Raw genomic sequence first — 16,715 nt, 5'->3', positions numbered from 1 at the left:
CCTACTCTCTCTCTCTCAACCTCTTTTTTTTTTAAACTAATTCCCTTACCTAATTTTCAGTTTGTTAGGTCGCCCTAACCTGCATCCTCCTCTGCTACTGAAACAGTTATACAATTTTTGTTCGGGCATCCCACGCTTGCCATATGCAATCTGCAATTTAAATAGCCACCGCCTGGTTATGGCCAATTCCCCTTGTGGGTATGTGCCATTTTGTGAGGGGAACAACAACAGCATACAAGCCTGTTTTTACTGCCGTGCAAAATTTTTTAATGGAACCAAGAAGGCTACCTATAGTTAAATTTTTCAATATTATTTTATACTTACAATTATCATTTTACTCGACTATAAACATCAGTCTCGATCTCATGCGTGCGTTATGCATTTCCCGTTTCATTTCGTTGTTCCTTTTTGTTTACTTCTTCCGTCCTCACCATTCATTTTAATTTCGTCCAGGAATTATTTACCTCAAAAAGTCTCTGTGCCCCCAAATTCTAGGCCAATCCCCTTATGTGGGCATGTGCCATACTACGTGGACAACAACTATAAAAGGGCGAGGGAGAGCGAGGCACGGGGGAGAAGAACAGAGAAGCAGAGGCTCCGGCGGGTCAAGGACGCTTCGGCTGGAAGAGAGCGACGCCGGCTACTGCTCCGGTGAGCTCGCGTTCTACGGCTCCGCATCGTGGACTTCCTGCCGTGCCTGAGTCCGTTCCGGGGAGTCAACGAAGGACGCTACCACCTGCTACGGCCAGGGGTGTCTCCAGCGCTGTTGCCACCCATCCGGGTGGTGCCCCCAACGCCAACAACACCGGCATCACCTCCACGGGCGCTTGGACCGGGAGCTTATACGACGCAGCCAGCGACGCCAGCCCAAACACGTCGAACGCCGCCTCGATGCCGGCTACTGGATCCATACAACGCCGCAGCTGCTCCGAACCAACCGTGAGCACGAACGCCGACCACTAACAGTAGAACGCTAATAGTAGACGCTGGTAGCAGTGTTCCCGAGTCGTGCGTATTTTTATTCTTATAAGTGCTTTGTGTTATTTTTGTTAGTTTTGTGTTCTAGTGTGTGTGTCGCGTACGGTGTATTAAATGTGCGTCTTTGTGGGTACACCTGTCGCCTAGTCCATTCTTTCGGTCCGAGTGTTCTCCGGGGAGATCCGTGACACACATATAATAGGAAGTTTGAAATAGAAGTATAAACTAAACCAAACCCTGGCCAATCCCCCACCGTGAGTATGTGTCATCGTATTTGACGCAACAACAACAACCCAAGAATAAAGAAGATGGAGCAAGAATGAAGCAGATGAAGAAGTTGTATTCGGTGAGGTGGGAAGAGATGATTGGTGGTGAAGAGAAGACGACGACAAGGATGACGTGTAGACCAACGCCAAGGTTACAAAAGCGCGAGGGATAGCGTGGCACGTGGGAAAGAACAGAGAAGCGGAGGTTCCGGCGGGTCAGGAACACCTCGGGTGGAAGAGAGCAGCGCCGGCTACTGCTCCGGCGATCTCGAGCTCTACGTACGGCGTCGCACCGTGGACTTCCTGCCGTTCCTGAGCCCGTTCCGGGGAGTAAAGGGCTGACGCAACCACCTGCTGCGGCCAGGGGTGCCTCCAGCGCTGTTGCCGCCCATCCGGGAGGTGCCCACAACGCCAACGTCACCAGCAACATCTCCACGGGCGCTGGCACCGGGAGCTTGTACGACGCCGCCAGCCTGAGCACTTCGAACGCCACCTCGACGCCGGCTACTGGACCCATGCAACGCTTCATCAGCACCGAACCGTGAGCACGAACGCCGAACACTAGTAGACTGGGCGTTCCCGGGTAGTGTGTATTGGTAGTCTGTGTTTTGTGTTAGGTTTGTTAGTTTTGTGTGCTAGTGTTTGGGTCACGTAGGGTGTATTAAATGTAGTTCATTCTCAGCCCGAGTTTTCTCCGGGGATCTGTGGCATATATATTTTCCCTCTACAAGATCATGCAGTGGTCTCTCTCACATTCAATTACAACCAGCACCTCAGTTTCATTCGCTAAAATATTTAGAGGTCATTTATGACGGAAAACTCACCTGGCGGCCACACACAGACAATGTCGCGGTGAAAGGGGCTCGTGCCATGGGCATGTACGTTATACGTAGGTTATGCAGTCGCCGGTACGGTATGCGCAGAGATGCACTATTAACGATTTACATAATGTATGCCAGGCCCATTTTAGAATTCGGATCTGTGTTGTTTGCAGCCTCGGCTACATACAAACTTCGCCCTCTCGTCCTTTTGGAGAGGGAAGCGCTTCGGATGTGCCTTGGCCTTCCCAAACTTGTGGATACCAATGTGCTGTACCTTGAAGCCCGCATTCCCCCTCTGATAACTCGACTTCACTTTCTGACTGTGCAGACGTACCTCAGAATCTATGACTCACATTTCCACCGTTCGCAAAGCATTTTCTGTTGCCAGCCGACCTCCTTTCTAGGTGCCCTCTGGTCTCGTTTCCATACCCCACAGGTTGTGTTTCTGCAAAGACTACTAGAGCCTTTAGACGTGGCAATTTACATCCTTCCTGCGATATGCAGTGGGTCCTCTGTCCACATTGTTTTCAGTGCTATTTCCCCCGAAAATGCAAAACCTTTACCGCCCCGTATTCTAAATTGTCTACTAGATCATTTCACGACCCTACCTACAAATATTGCAATATACCAACCGACGCCTCGCAATGCAACGAAAAGGCAGGTGGGGAAATATTCTGTTCGTGTTTTGACTGGTCCTTTTAACTGCGGCTTCCAGATTTTACCCTTTTTTTCAAGCAGAGCTTCTGGCAGTAGTACATGCTCTCTGTAGGGGTCTGCAGTAATAGACCCCAGTGGCAGTAATTACCGATGTGTTCGTCCCTCGTCGCGCATGTTGGCGGTCCCATTTCAAACACATCCTTATCCCTGCTTCCTTCGCATTTGAGCCTTGTTCATTCATTATGGGTTCCCGGTCGCGTATTTCCGTTTGCTAGCCGCTGCAGACAATCCCAATGTTGCCCACGCCAATGCGCGCGCTGAGCAGCTGTTGCCATGACAACTATGTACATGCCATGGTTGCCTACGCCAACGCGCACGCGGAGCAGCTGTTCCCAATGCAAAGTGTTTTTTAGACGCGACGCCGGTAATTGCAAATGGCGGCGCCCTGATGCCTCTGGGTGTACGTGCTTTTCGACGACAGCAACGATGACTGCCGCTTGTGGCGACTATCAGGACTATGAGAGTGCCGTTTGGACAAGCTTAATGCAAGGTGGGTATTTTGTCGCTTTCATTCTTTGCATCGACGCCGGCAAGGCGGTGAAGCAACGATGTCTGCCGTAGGGGTGGTATGGGATAAGTTTAATGAAGGTGAGCAATTTATCTGGGACAACTGTGCTGTCCGTTTTTGTTTTTTTTTAGCGCGTAAGAGACTAAATGAATACATGGCGTAAAAGAGTGCCGTTTGGACAATTTATCTGGGACATTGGGCTGTCCCAGTTTTTTTTTTTTTTTTAGTGCGTAAGAGTGCATGAATACATGGCGTAAAAAAGTGCCGTTTGGGCAAGCTTAATTCAATGTATGTGCAAATGGCTGCGTTCCACGACCACAAAACAGTTTACCCTGTGGACTTTCTTCTTAGAGAGGAACAGAAAGAAGTTGTGAAGAACAAGGTACCGTGAATGGTACAGGTAAATATTCTAGGTAATGCTATTTTTTTATTAGAAATTTGCCACAACTTGGGCTATTTTCATCTTGTTCAATCATGCAAATGTTTTAGAACCTCCTGGTATTTTCTGGCTTTAAAAGCCGTGAATGGTACAGGTAAATATTCTAGGTAATGCTTTTTTTTTGTTAGAAATTTTCCACAACTTGGGCTATTTTCATCTTGTTGCAGTCATGCAAATGCTTTAGAAACTCCTGGTATTTTCTGGCTTTTTTTGGATATGCCCAAAATTTGGCGCCTACGCACGCACGCAGTTTACTTGCAAAATCAGCGGGTGATAACACCTGTAGTTCACCTTTTGGTGTTTTCCGTCTTATTAAAGCTCAGTTTTCGGTGACAGCAGTTCCTTTGACATTAGAATATCATAGTCTGTTGAGTAGCAGGTCAACTTTAATTTATCCTCAATGTTCTTCTAAGTTTTGTTTGATTTGTGCCCAGTCATAGCTGAAGCTTATATTGTGTGTAGTTATGCAGCATTCATTTGGGGGCTGAAATTTTTCAGAGAACTTTAAAATTACTCTCAAAAGTGCACTTCATCCTTAAATAATTTAGTTAACATGAGGTTCACGATTGCTATGCACTTAGAGAGCAATAAAACCTGCTCATAACTGTACGTTGTACAAAGATTGCTTTTAGATATCGGGTCTAAAGCTGTGTAAGTGAGGTTGTATAAAGACTAATAATAAGCTGGTCCATCTAAAAACAGATCTTTCATATGCGCAATTTTATATTCCAGAGAGCTGTGGCGTACAAAGTTTCTGAACGGCAAACACTGAAATATACACCTCATTAGTGTTGCACCCAGCTTCAGTGTATGTTGACTCGAGATAGATTGCTCGAAATGTAGGTGCATGAAACTATATCTGAAGGGAATTTAGTGAGGAAATCACTTCCAGTTCTCAACATTTGAAAGGGTCATACGCATAGCGTAACGCTGAACAAACTTGCAAAGGCTTAGTCCCGTTTTGAGCTGTGCTAATTTCCTTTGCAATTCTACATGTATGAAATTATATGCATTTAAAAAAAAGAAGCCAGACATGGTGTCAGTGAGGTCATTAATAGTTTCATTCTTGCTGAGATGGCCGCTTGTGCTCCTAGCTAAGCTTTCTCCAACCGTTACGAATTGCAAACATACTCATGACAGAAGAAGAAAGTTGGCACATTTTGTAGGTGCCAGTCAGAGTTCTTTCATACATTGCACAAGTAGTGTACTTTATTACATATATAAGCTTCATGCAGTTACTATAATCTGAACTGCATGAAAAGGTTGATGTATTGTGAACATGGTTAAACAAGAATAAAGGGAGGCCACAGTAAATGTCATACTGTCACTCACTTTCGAAAATGACACCTAATTTTAGTTACATCTTGTCTTCTCTGTAGTGAAGCATAAGATATTAGAATACATGGATCACCACATGGTATTTAGCTAGGCCTGCTATGTGATTTAAAATTCAATTTATTTTCTCATGCTGTTTTGGTTTAGACAGCCAGACAATGGCTATGACATCAAAGGTCAATATAGGTCACTGCTTCTTCATTTGTAGTCATTCTCACTCTTGAGACAGGCTGGTTTTAGCATTGCAGTTAATGAAAACAAAGAAGGAGCAGTTATATTGCAGTTTATTTTATGCCGCATGTGGCCTACACCGACCTTTGATATCACAACCATCTCCTTGCCGCTGGAACCGAAGCAGCATCAAGAGGAAATTCGATTGTAAATTATTTAGCCATTGATGTGTATGGGGTGATCCAGATTGTAAATTATTTAGCCATTGATGTGTATGGGGTGATCCATATATACTAATGTCTAATGCATCGTTTCAAACAAGAAAACACGCAAGCAAAGATTTGGTGTGGGTATAGTCCTGTAAAAAAAAGTGAAAAAGCAAGAAAGGAAGGAGGAGCAATGAAAACTACACACACACACAGCATTTGAAGAGCAATGAAGAGAGGAAGCGAGTGTGTTCAATGCCTTACGTGCATCACGTTTCTCACAACGCCAAGAAAGTTGCAGGCAGGTAACGAGTAAGCCTATGTTATTGGTGCCACTTATACGAGGAGCTCCAAATTTTTGTGGACTTTGGCAATACATTTTGCTGCATGGATTTTCTGTCTTGTCAAGCTTAGAGTTGAGTTTCTATGTCGTTTTAGAAGTATAACTGCTTCATGGTGCTTTTCCAAATACATATACTGACTATAAATATGAGAAGAAAGCGGAGGTGGTGCGAAGACAACGGCGACATTCTTGAAAGAACAAAAATGAACAAGGATACTGCGCCATTTTCACTATGAGCTCAGGCCCACCTATTGATTTGTTGAATTCCAACAGCATTTTGTGAATGAAGATTCATCTAGGACCACTGTTTATTTCCAGAAATGAGACCATTGCCACTCGGAACAGTGAATTGCAAAAGCTACAAAGGAATAATTTCAAAGCATATTAGGAAAAACAAATCTGCCACAACAAGAAACACACTGACATCAATGGCAAATATGTTGAGGGATGTTTGAATGAATAGACTCTTTTGGTACAACCCTTGTCTTTCGTTCCATCAACGGCCACAAATTTTAGACCTCCTCTCGTAAGCTTGCCAAGGTGTACCCAAGGTTGAGCAAAAGATTAAGAGCTGAAAGAGTTAACAAAAAAAAGGCATAAGCAAACACAGTGCGTCTCAGGGCCATCAACACGGCCCTTTATTCCAACTTGCGGCTCATTCAAAAACATCCCATTCGGTAATACTCTCTGGGGGGCTAAGTTGGTGCATGGTTTTGAAAACAGACGCGCAAAGCAGACAACGCTGGGGGAAGACAGACGAAACAAGTGCAACTGTTTATTCACCTATTGAAGCAAGTGAATATATAGGCAAAACGGCAAGAGCGGACAGGGACCTACACATGCGCACAAGCAGAAAATAAGGTAACAAATGGCTATAGAAAAAAAATGTGTCTCAGCACATATCTAACAAGACACTTTCTTTTCTGTCAATTGTAAGCGAGGGTGTGCTTACATAATCTCTTCTGCCTTTGTTGATGTAGAACGCCTTTATAAGTTCACGGGCTGTAGTATCTTTGCCCCTGCTTAGGATTTTTGTTTTCTTCAGCTTCGCCTGGCATTTTTTCTTCTTTTTCCCTGCAGGCTTTACAGTAATGTGGTAAGAAAGAACCCGTGCCGTTCTTTAATGCGTGATTATGGTCAGCAAGGCTATCATTAATACATCAGCCCGTTTGGCCAATGTAAGATTTCCCACACGTCAGCAGGATCTGATAAACTACGCCCACTGAACATTTCACAAACGGCGTCACATGCTTTTTCTGGCATTCTGCTTTTTTCGGTTTGTTTGAATCCATTTTGCCACACAAGGAGAACAGCTTCTTGGGGGTGGAAAAACTACACGAACTTTAAACTTTGCCTCAACATGTTTCAGATTGTGTGCCATCTTATGAATATAAGGAATTATCACAGGTTTAGTTTTCTGTTTGGCAACATCGTTTTTTGCTCTGTTATTATACTTTTCTTTTTTTAACCTTTTTCAGTAACACTTTGGCAACTGAGCAGAGTAGGATAGTCAGCTTGTTGAAGCCTGGTCTTGCCTTTTTGCTGATCTATTCACTCGCTTTCCAAGTGAATACACAGTTGCAGAGTTGCAGTCGTTTCGTCTGTCTTTCTCCTGTGTTGTTGGTTTTGCGCAGTCTTTTTTCAAAATTCCATTCGGTGACACCTGACTGCCCCAAATAGCGGAAGTAGATGCACATCTGCTTCTGGCATTTTGGCCAGTTAGGTGTCGCTGAAAGGGACGTTTTCAACAGGGACACAAATTGGAATACAGGCCGAGATTCGCCTACCGTGTGGGAGTATGTCCATTTGGCAATGCACTGTAGTAAATGCAAGAAACATGGCTGCTGCCCTGCCCTTGAAAACACAGTGTTCTTTGCAAAGGCAAGAGGTAAAGCTGAAAGGAAGGTAACTGAGGCTTTCATATCGCTAAGAATGCCAACAAAAGTATATGATCATGCCATCTATCTTCATCATTATCATCATCAGCATGACTGCGCCCACTGCAGGGCAAAGGCCTCTCCCATGTCCCTCCCATTAACCCTGTCCTTTGCCAGCTGCAGCCACCGTATCCCCGTAAACTTCCTAATCTCATCCGCCCACTTAACTTTCTGCCGTCCCCTGCTACTGTTGCCTTCTCTTGGAATCCACTCCGTTACCCCTAAGGACCAATGGTTGTTTTGCCTTTGCATTACATGCCCTGCCCAAGCCCATTTCTTCCTCTTAATTTCGACTAGGATGCCATTAACCCGTGTTTGTTCCCTCACCCACTCTGCCCGCTTCCGGTCTCATAACGTTACACCTAACATTTTTCTTTCCATGGCTCGCTGTGTTGTCCTTAACTTAAACTGAACCCTGTGGGGGTTGAATGGGGGAGATAAGTACGTTCTCCCCACTCAATCGCGGCTGACACGGTTCAAAGCCGCCCGGACCTCACCCCGTGATCGCGTACTCTACCGAGCGCTCGCCGACCACGGCGGGCCTTGCTCTGGGGGAACAAAGGAACGACACATTGGCTGACACAAACAGGCATTTATTGCTACAGAAACAATAACGCCAGCTAGCAACAAGGTACGCTAATGAATCGAGGTCGTCCGACTCACCAGCAAGGTCCCGAGCGAATGTTCGCCCGCGCTAGGGCAAGGGATATAAACTCCGCAGGCCGGACGGGACGAGTACGGGAGCCTGTCTCCCCGTCGCTTCTTTGCCCCGCCGGCGAAGAGCGGAGCCGCGAGCGACACGTCCGCCCGGTGCCGACGATCCCAGCCGAAGACCCCCTCTCCCGCGCGTGGGCTTTGGCAGCCTCCGCGCAGCGATGCTGGCGCCCTCTCTTGCCAGTTAATGTAACTCACAAGGGAATGCGCTCAGCCTCGAGGTGAGACCTCCGCTGCACGGTGCCTCGCGGGAAAGCAAACTCAGGGGGCTGCAGGGCAGGTCCCCACAACCCTTTTCGTTAGCCTTTACGTTTCTGCCCCATAGGCGAGTACCGGCAAGATACAGCTGTTGTACACTTTTCTGTTGAGGGATATTGGTAAACTGCTATTCATGATCAGAGAGAACCTGCCATATACGCTCCACCCTTCTTATCCTTCTAGTTATATCCCTCTCATGATCCGGATCAAGTCTCTGCCTGCCCTAAGTAGACATATTCCCTTACCACTTCCAGCATCTCGCTTCCAATTGTGAACTACTGTTCCATTGCTAGGCTATTGAACATTACTTTGGCTTTCTGCATGTTAATTTTTAGACCCACCGTTCTGCTCTGCCTGTCTAAATCATTGATCATGCTTTGCAATTCATCTCGTGAGTGACTCAGCAAGGCAATGTCATCAGCAAATCACAGATTATTTAGGTATTCTCCATTAACTCTTATCCCCAGCTGTTCCCAATTCAGGCCACATGATGTTATAGCCCTTTTTTGCTGTAATATGCAGTCTCCCTTCATATTTTGTGCATATACAAGGTGTCCTATTTAATTCAATACTAATGGTTTATTAAACTTTGCATTTGATGTACACCACAGCTTTGGAAGTTGAATAATCGATGAGGCTAATGCCTCAGTCAAGTGCAATGTAAATAATAAATGCTTATACAACTAACACTTTCAGATTGGCTTTTTAAATCCTGCGTTTAGATCGTATCTATAGGGAATAACATGGCACACACTGTATACCATGAGTATTCCACCCAAACATATTCTTTAAGAATAAATGAAAACACTGAAATGGCTCCATTGCGCCATCTTCTCACAATATGTCCAATGATAATGGCAATTGCTAGAGTTTAGCAAGGCCGGAAATAAAAGCAGCGTTTTACCGGACGGACCATAACAGGTGCTGGCACCACATCGCTGGAACTCCTTTATAAAAATTTATTTCCCGCCAACAAAAATATTTTTCTAGTTCTTTTAATATGCGAAACTAAATGGGTTGACCATTTGGCAAATTTTTTTGTCTAGCACCGTTGCCCACATAGCATTTTCTGGTCCTCAATGTGGCCATTTCCGCAGAAATCTATGTACTTTTTATTAAATTACAGAACAATGCAAGGTTCAAGTTTAATTCAAACAGTGCTAGATCAAGGTTTCAGGCGAAACTCCAAAAAAGTTTGCTTAAATTTAGACTCCAAGTTTAGTTTAAAAAATGCGGAAATCTTCAAATTTTTCTTCTGTTAAGCACTTCCATTTTAAACCAGAATGGCATCATCCACGGTTTATTTTTTGAGGCATGACAGGGCACCTCGATACCTGACTACATGCGGAGATAAACTTTGCCAACAAGGACCAGTTCCTGAACAATAATTCTTGCAAAATGCCCAGATGAAGGTGATGTCTTACACTTTAGAGCATGATATATGGAGCAAAATTTTTTTTTTTTGAAAGAAGGTCTCTACACTTCTGTTGGGACTGGTCTTATGGCCTTATGGAGCATACTTGTCCCCAACAGTTTTATGTTTTCTGGACCACTTGTTTCGTTGCACTCCTAGGACCGCAGCGCAGGTTTAGAAAACTTTTTTTTTTTCAAATTTATGAATTTTAAATTTCTTGTATGAAATTGTCTTCTCACTCTCATATGTCAATGAACACTGAATCTCAAAAATTCAAAACAAAAATTTGAGCTTTGCAAAACAAAAAGAATTACAAGAATGACTTCACCGTGCAAGAACAATGAATGTTGAACTAGCCTTCTGCCATATTTTCTTAGCTTTGCAGGTTTCAAGAAAAATATATATCGGAAAATAAGGTTCTGCACATAAAACAGTGACATTTGATGAGAGCAGTCATAAAATTATTTTTAAATTGCTCAAAAAATGTCATGTAAATACAGCTAGAAATAAACTAAATTTTGTTGAAAGTTGTGTCCCTTCTGAAATGGAGGTGTGGGACAGACTGCCGGACATATCATGCTGACTTGGAATCCTATTGTTTACATCAAGTGCTGTATTGCTTGCTGCATTGCCTTTCTGACTGGTTCACACATTTCCTTGTCAAGTGCGAGTGAACTTTGAAAATGGGCAAGGTGCCACCTCTTTTTGACACAGAGTGGCACATGACCAGAAATGTTTGAAGTAATGGCCATTTGGCAATCACTAAGTGCCAGCAGACTGGTTGGAAATATGCAGAAATCACTGTTGCTTGACACTTCAGCAGCCGACCATGATGCAGGAATACTTTACTGTGAGTCTGTTTATTGCCATGGGCGCACTCCAGAAACTCCACGTTGTAGCACTCTGTATGTAGCCACTGTCTGCAAGTTACCACATCTGTTCTTCCATGGCCGAGATAAAGGTGACCCCCTGCCATCATTTGTATCCAGAGTCTCCCTATGCATCACTCCCACTATAGTGGCAGTGTTTATCATGCTGTTCGTCCTTTGATACAGCCACATTAGAAGATGCATGCAAAGTTAGTGGGCTTCCTCATAACAGGAACATTGAAAGGACTCTCAAAATGAACACTGAAGCTTGTTTGGCTGGCTGCTGTTTATTTCAGAAAGTTTTGCATAATACCTTTTCTGTGTGCTCAACTTACTGCCCTACCATTTCTGTATTTTTTTTTTGTCATAGCAGGGATGAGGGACATTCTTTAGGAAGGCCATGCATATCATGCGAAACCAGGTGGTGTTTTTCGAATACTGCATGGTTATAGAGGCATGCCTCGTTAATATGGTACTTTCGTCCCCCGTCAAAACTATCCATAACAAATTGGGAAGCAAAATAAAAAGAAGATTCAGATATATACACTGGGATTACAGTATGCTTTTCTGCATAACAACAAGCAGTGAATAGCAAATTATAATCTTAGAAACTTGAACATTTTCCCGGCCGCAAAAGTTGTACAGCGGTGCGAAGTGCCTCTCAGGCCGTGAGAGACATGATGGCAAGATTCGCACTGGGTGTCCGATTCTGTGTTTGCTGTTGTATCCACAGTGGCCCTGTAGACGACTTGCTTGTTCACCAGTTGTTTATCACTTCCTGGTCTGCAGGCAGCTGCAGGCATCAGCTACAGGCATTCCTGAAGACTCACGAGGAGGATGTCATTGATGCACACATTCATTTGCCTGTGACCTCCCTGTGAGGAATGTGGTTTCTTGGCTGCTCTGTATCAACGATGGTGAGCCAATGTATATGTGGGCTTTGTTGGCTATGCAGAATCCTTCCAGGTTTCTGTGTGCGTTTGCACCTTTTGTACTGGAGTTATAGGTTCCCTGGTTCACCTATCTGTTTGCATATGTTTCTGTGTTCATGTTAGCACCATTTGCATGTTCCCTAACAAAATTCCAATTCTTGTGCAGGATGTCTGCACAATGGCAGACACTGCACTGCTGAGTTTAGCCTTTCCCAAATCTGGCTGTATCGATGCTAGAGTCTGTGCGTCAAAGCTGAGGTAAAGTGTTGAGCCTGTCTTACTCCCAAAGTTTAATTTCGGTTTCATTCCTCACTGGTTGGACTAAATTAAATTGTTCTTGCTGCTTATACTTGTAAATTTAGAGCTTAGAACTGCTGTTAAGCTCAGTTCCTCTGCACTTAACCGCAGTCATATCTCAAGACCAAATACCGCTTAATTTTCACCACAACTGTTTTTCTTGTGTGCTTTTTTTCCCGAGTGGTCATCACAATGCAAGTGAACAGCTTTGTTTTCATTATTTTTTGAGTGGCTTTGTTCTCTTTGCAGGCGCAGGTTGGCGAAGCTTCCATTCTTTTCTTTACAATGTTGAAATGCTTATGGAGGTGGTCATTTGAAAATTTATTTATTTTCACATCCTGCAGCCTCAGGTGAAACTGTGGCGTGAGGAGCGGAAAACATATGTACCCCAGTGTGCCCTTCTGAACACCTGCCCGATGACAGCAGGGTCTAATACACTGAATATTGTGCAGTGGAATTTTTTCCTTACATATTTCTTTGTACACTTTTTTCCCAGAAGTGGTTGCCCTCATCCTACAAAGTAATGCAACAAGTGCTGTGCAGAAAAAAAAACACTGACATTAGTTTGCTGCCTGATTTTCAAGCTATGCAACAGCTGAAATGTCCTGGAGACTATACCATGAAGCCTTCAGCAACACCCGCCGCGGTGGCTCAGTGGTTATGGCGCTCGGCTGCTGGCCCGAAAGACGCGGGTTCAATCCCAGCCGTGGCGGCTGAATTTCGATGGAGGCGAAATTCTAGAGGCAAGTGTACTGTGCGATGTCAGTGCACGTTAAAGAACCCTAGGAGGTTGAAATTTCCGGAGCCCTTCACTACGGCATCCCTCATAGCCTGAGTCGCTTTGGGACGTTAAGCCCCCATAACCTTTCAGCAACATTTGCCAAAACATAGTTGACATACTGTGCTTCTGCTAGGTGTGCATTCTTTGAGGACCTGATGCCAACATGGTGTGAACATGACATTGAAGAGATGTCTTCACGATAGCTGTCTTGACAAGTTTACGGTGGAATGAATTGTATGGAAGCAGTCCTTTAACAAAGGCACTGTCTCCTCATTGCTCTTCAGAGCAACCAAACTGCCATATATATAGCCAAGAGAAAATCGGACAGCGATTCAATGATTCAATGTCAAAGTGGTTCTTTTCTGTGCCAAACGAGCTGCAATCGTTGTGCCAGATGACTAGGCCAACCATTTCTTGCACGAATAGAATGCGAAAAAAAAAAACATAACGGATTTTTTTCAGTGCACAGGATTCATTGTACATTGCATCCCGCTGTCTTAGGTACGGTTTCTTTAACGGCAGACTGGGGTACATTTGAATGATTGTTTTCACGAGCATTGAAAAAATGTAAGTCAGAGAATGGTGGTTTCCTCAGCTTTCATTGTAGAGTATGCAGATGCCAACATATCTTTGACATATTGTAACGGGAAGAACCATATCTGATAACCTGAGAAATTGTCTGAACAGAAATAATTCATAGTCTGAAAAGAGAAAACTGCACATCTACTCCGGCCGACAATTTACTGCAGGAACCTGCCGTCATGATGGTGATTCTTATTCATTCACAGTGCCAGCACTCTTTACTGCATAAGTCTGTGCAAGAGTGCGAACAGTAAATGGCAAGCAGCAGCAGCAGTGCATCATCCTTTCCCCTGTATTCATTGTCTGTGTACTTAACCAAAAATAAAAATTACGATTACTGACACTGCAAGACCAGGCCCCTTCTCATCAAACAAGCCGTTTCCTACAGTGTACTTCGCACCAAGGCACTGCGAGTTTTCTGTTCGAAACATAAGTTAAGGAGCTGCACAACAGAGTCCACACAACTTTCTGCACAGTGCAGATGTCAGACGAGTGATGTATTCCTTCCAGTCCTCATAAATAGGCAGTCAAACCACACCTTCGGTCACATGCAGCGCCACATTGATGTGGATGTTAGTTTTCTGTACAGTATGGTACACTGTTAAAGGGAACATGTGGTCGCGTGAAGTTGACTTTCCGCGAGGCGCTGCTGAGGAAAGCCGGAAAGAATGCCGAGCTGATTATGGTCCGGAGTTTTTTTCGGCATTCTGTCCCTATGCATAGATCTCATTTTTCACACCCGCAACACATCGATTACCTTTTCTCGCTGCTGAATTGGCTTTTTCCATTCTGTGGTCGCGTTTCGTGCGAAATAAGGAACATTTTCTGCGGACTAGATTATCCATGTGTGAGTGACTTGGTTCATATGCCACTTAGTGCGTACAGTACACGTTGATAAACAGTAATAAACATGCTGTTCTTATTGACAGATTCATGCACTAACACTGCGCCTTGGTTTAATCGGCACCTACATCGCTGAAACAATAACAAAAAAACGCGTTTACAGACAGGCTAACTGCTGGAAACGCTAAAAAGGCTGGAAATGCTACAAAGCATGCGATAAGGATTATCAGTTGATGTCTAAAAAATGGTGTCATTGCACGGCATCAATTTTTTGGGAAGGAAGCATTCAAGTATTTTTTATTTATTTACACATACAATGTCAATAACATAGTTAGGCAGTTCTTTTTGAAATTGATTATTTAGCAATGCACGCAGATCACCGTCCAAGTTATTCCGTACTTTAACATTCTGTGGACCTTGATATGCCGGCCTGTTGACATTGCAGATCTGCAAGCTTGAGCCATTTTTTCAAGCCACCCAAGACAAACACATTAGGTAAAAAATTGTGAAGCGTAGTAGTGATGTGATTGTTAAAGAGTGCAGGAAGACGGAACACATGAAAGGAAGACAAGCAACACAACCACTGAAGCAAATGGATCATTACAAACTCGCCCAAACAGAAGCTTTAATTTAGTGGCGATATGTTCACTTTTTCAAGAACTGGTGAGCGGTTTCAGCAGCTTTACATCGTACCAGTCTTTTTAGTTTTCATTTACCCACTGCAGTATGTTTTTTCACATTCACACTGCTCTGATATAATAACTACGAGCCCTTCTGGCATGCATGATCCTGACAAAACTCAACGAAATTTGGTTGCGCAGAAAAACCCATATACATGCGCCATAACCCATAGCAACATTTCCAAGGCAATCATGAGGGAACACGCACGCTCCATTCACTGGCATAATGCCAGGCAACTGGTACACAAGGCACCAACACAGCCATATTCTGCAAACCTTTGAGGCTGACAAAACAGAAGATAGCAGTGCAGCACAAGGTCATGACTATGACTCAAGATTTCTGGATGATAGGATTTAACAAAAGTGGCCATGGAAAACTCTGTCAAACATGCACATAGCTAACATACAACAGAGGAGAACCGTACATTGGTGAGTTGTTGGTATACCATGGCAACAGCAGCACCACAAGACAATGGCACAGGATCAGCAGAGCCCCCTAGTTCTGTCAATATCTTTTGGTGCTTCTTCTACCACAGATTGAATATTCTATATTCAGTACTTCTCATGATAACTTGGTATCTTGCAAATACTTTAAAAAATCTATATTTAGAATGAACTTAAACACTTCTACCAATTCTTGAATTACTCTTAACATGCTTCAAGTTTTTTTTTTTCTGGGAAGAGGGGGGGGGGGGGGGGGTGAGGCGAGATGCTGGCAGAAAACTTCAAACATGTTTGCTATGTCCTTTTGCATACATTCCTCCCAGATATTTTTGGGGACACTGTGTTATCTGTTCTTATAAGTAAACAGGTTTTTTGTAATGCTCCTTTTATTATTCTCAATTTGCTGTTAACTATTGTTACAACCCTGCTAGGGACACGTTGTTTGACCCCTCGTTGACCTTACGAAAAAGAAAAAAGATGTATCGGGGAAACTACCCGTGGAATCTCCCACGCACGCTCCCCTTGTGCCGGACCGTGAGACGCGACCGACGATGGACAAGATGACAAAAGGAAGCGGGCAGAAGCGCATTCCCGAGGACAAAGTAGCAGCGGACCTCCGTATCCTCCTCGCCCATTCCCACAGAGCTCAGCGTGCTATGTGCGGCGACTCTTCCGATCTGTGAATCGTGTGGTGAAAGCGGCGGAGCCTCAGTGTATTTAACGAGTGTCCTGAGTACGAACGATCGCTCTGGGCCCTGACGACAAGGCTCATCCAGTTGCTCGACGCTATGAACTTTTAATTCTTGACTGTTTGCTCTTTCGGTTTCCTTTTAAATTATGTAATCAAGTTTCATGAAAAGTGCCAGTAAACTTGTTTGTTTTTCGTTTTCCCAAGCTTGAAGTTCCATATTTCTTCAACCCGAAGGCGCAGACACGTTACCCAACGGAGCCCGGGTTCGAGTGAACCCCTGCGCCACGACACTATGAATGATTTACTTTTCACTGTTCAGACATTTTTTACAGTTGAACATAGTCTCAGCAGATACTTTCTTGTTACACAGTACTCAGTACCATAAGTAACTGTTTTCATGAAAAGTATTTTCAACAAATCTGTTTTGCGCTCATGTGCCCAAACTTTGACCTACAGCAGACAGATCTGAGAAAAACGCAAGACATAACG

General features: G+C 44.1%; 1 long non-coding RNA gene across 3 annotated transcripts; it reads left to right on the top strand.

Annotated features, from left to right (window-relative positions):
- The first annotated feature begins 614 nt into the window (after window positions 1-614).
- LOC144114652 (uncharacterized) lies at window positions 615-16,429 on the top strand. Of its 3 annotated transcripts, none has more exons than XR_013311076.1 (3): window positions 3,047-3,272; window positions 11,766-15,074; window positions 15,967-16,429. It is a non-coding gene; the product is annotated as an uncharacterized LOC144114652 (long non-coding RNA). The 3 variants fall into 3 exon arrangements; XR_013311077.1 differs by having other exon boundaries at window positions 3,053-3,272; window positions 11,766-11,893; window positions 12,455-16,429; XR_013311075.1 differs by having other exon boundaries at window positions 615-3,272; window positions 11,766-16,429.
- Window positions 16,430-16,715: the final 286 nt, after the last annotated feature.

Source organism: Amblyomma americanum, chromosome 1, assembly GCF_052857255.1.
Source record: "Amblyomma americanum isolate KBUSLIRL-KWMA chromosome 1, ASM5285725v1, whole genome shotgun sequence".
Classification (NCBI taxonomy): Eukaryota; Metazoa; Arthropoda; class Arachnida; order Ixodida; family Ixodidae; genus Amblyomma; species Amblyomma americanum.
The sequence above is the reverse complement of the archived record's forward strand: the minus strand, read 5'-3'. Positions and strand labels throughout refer to the sequence as shown.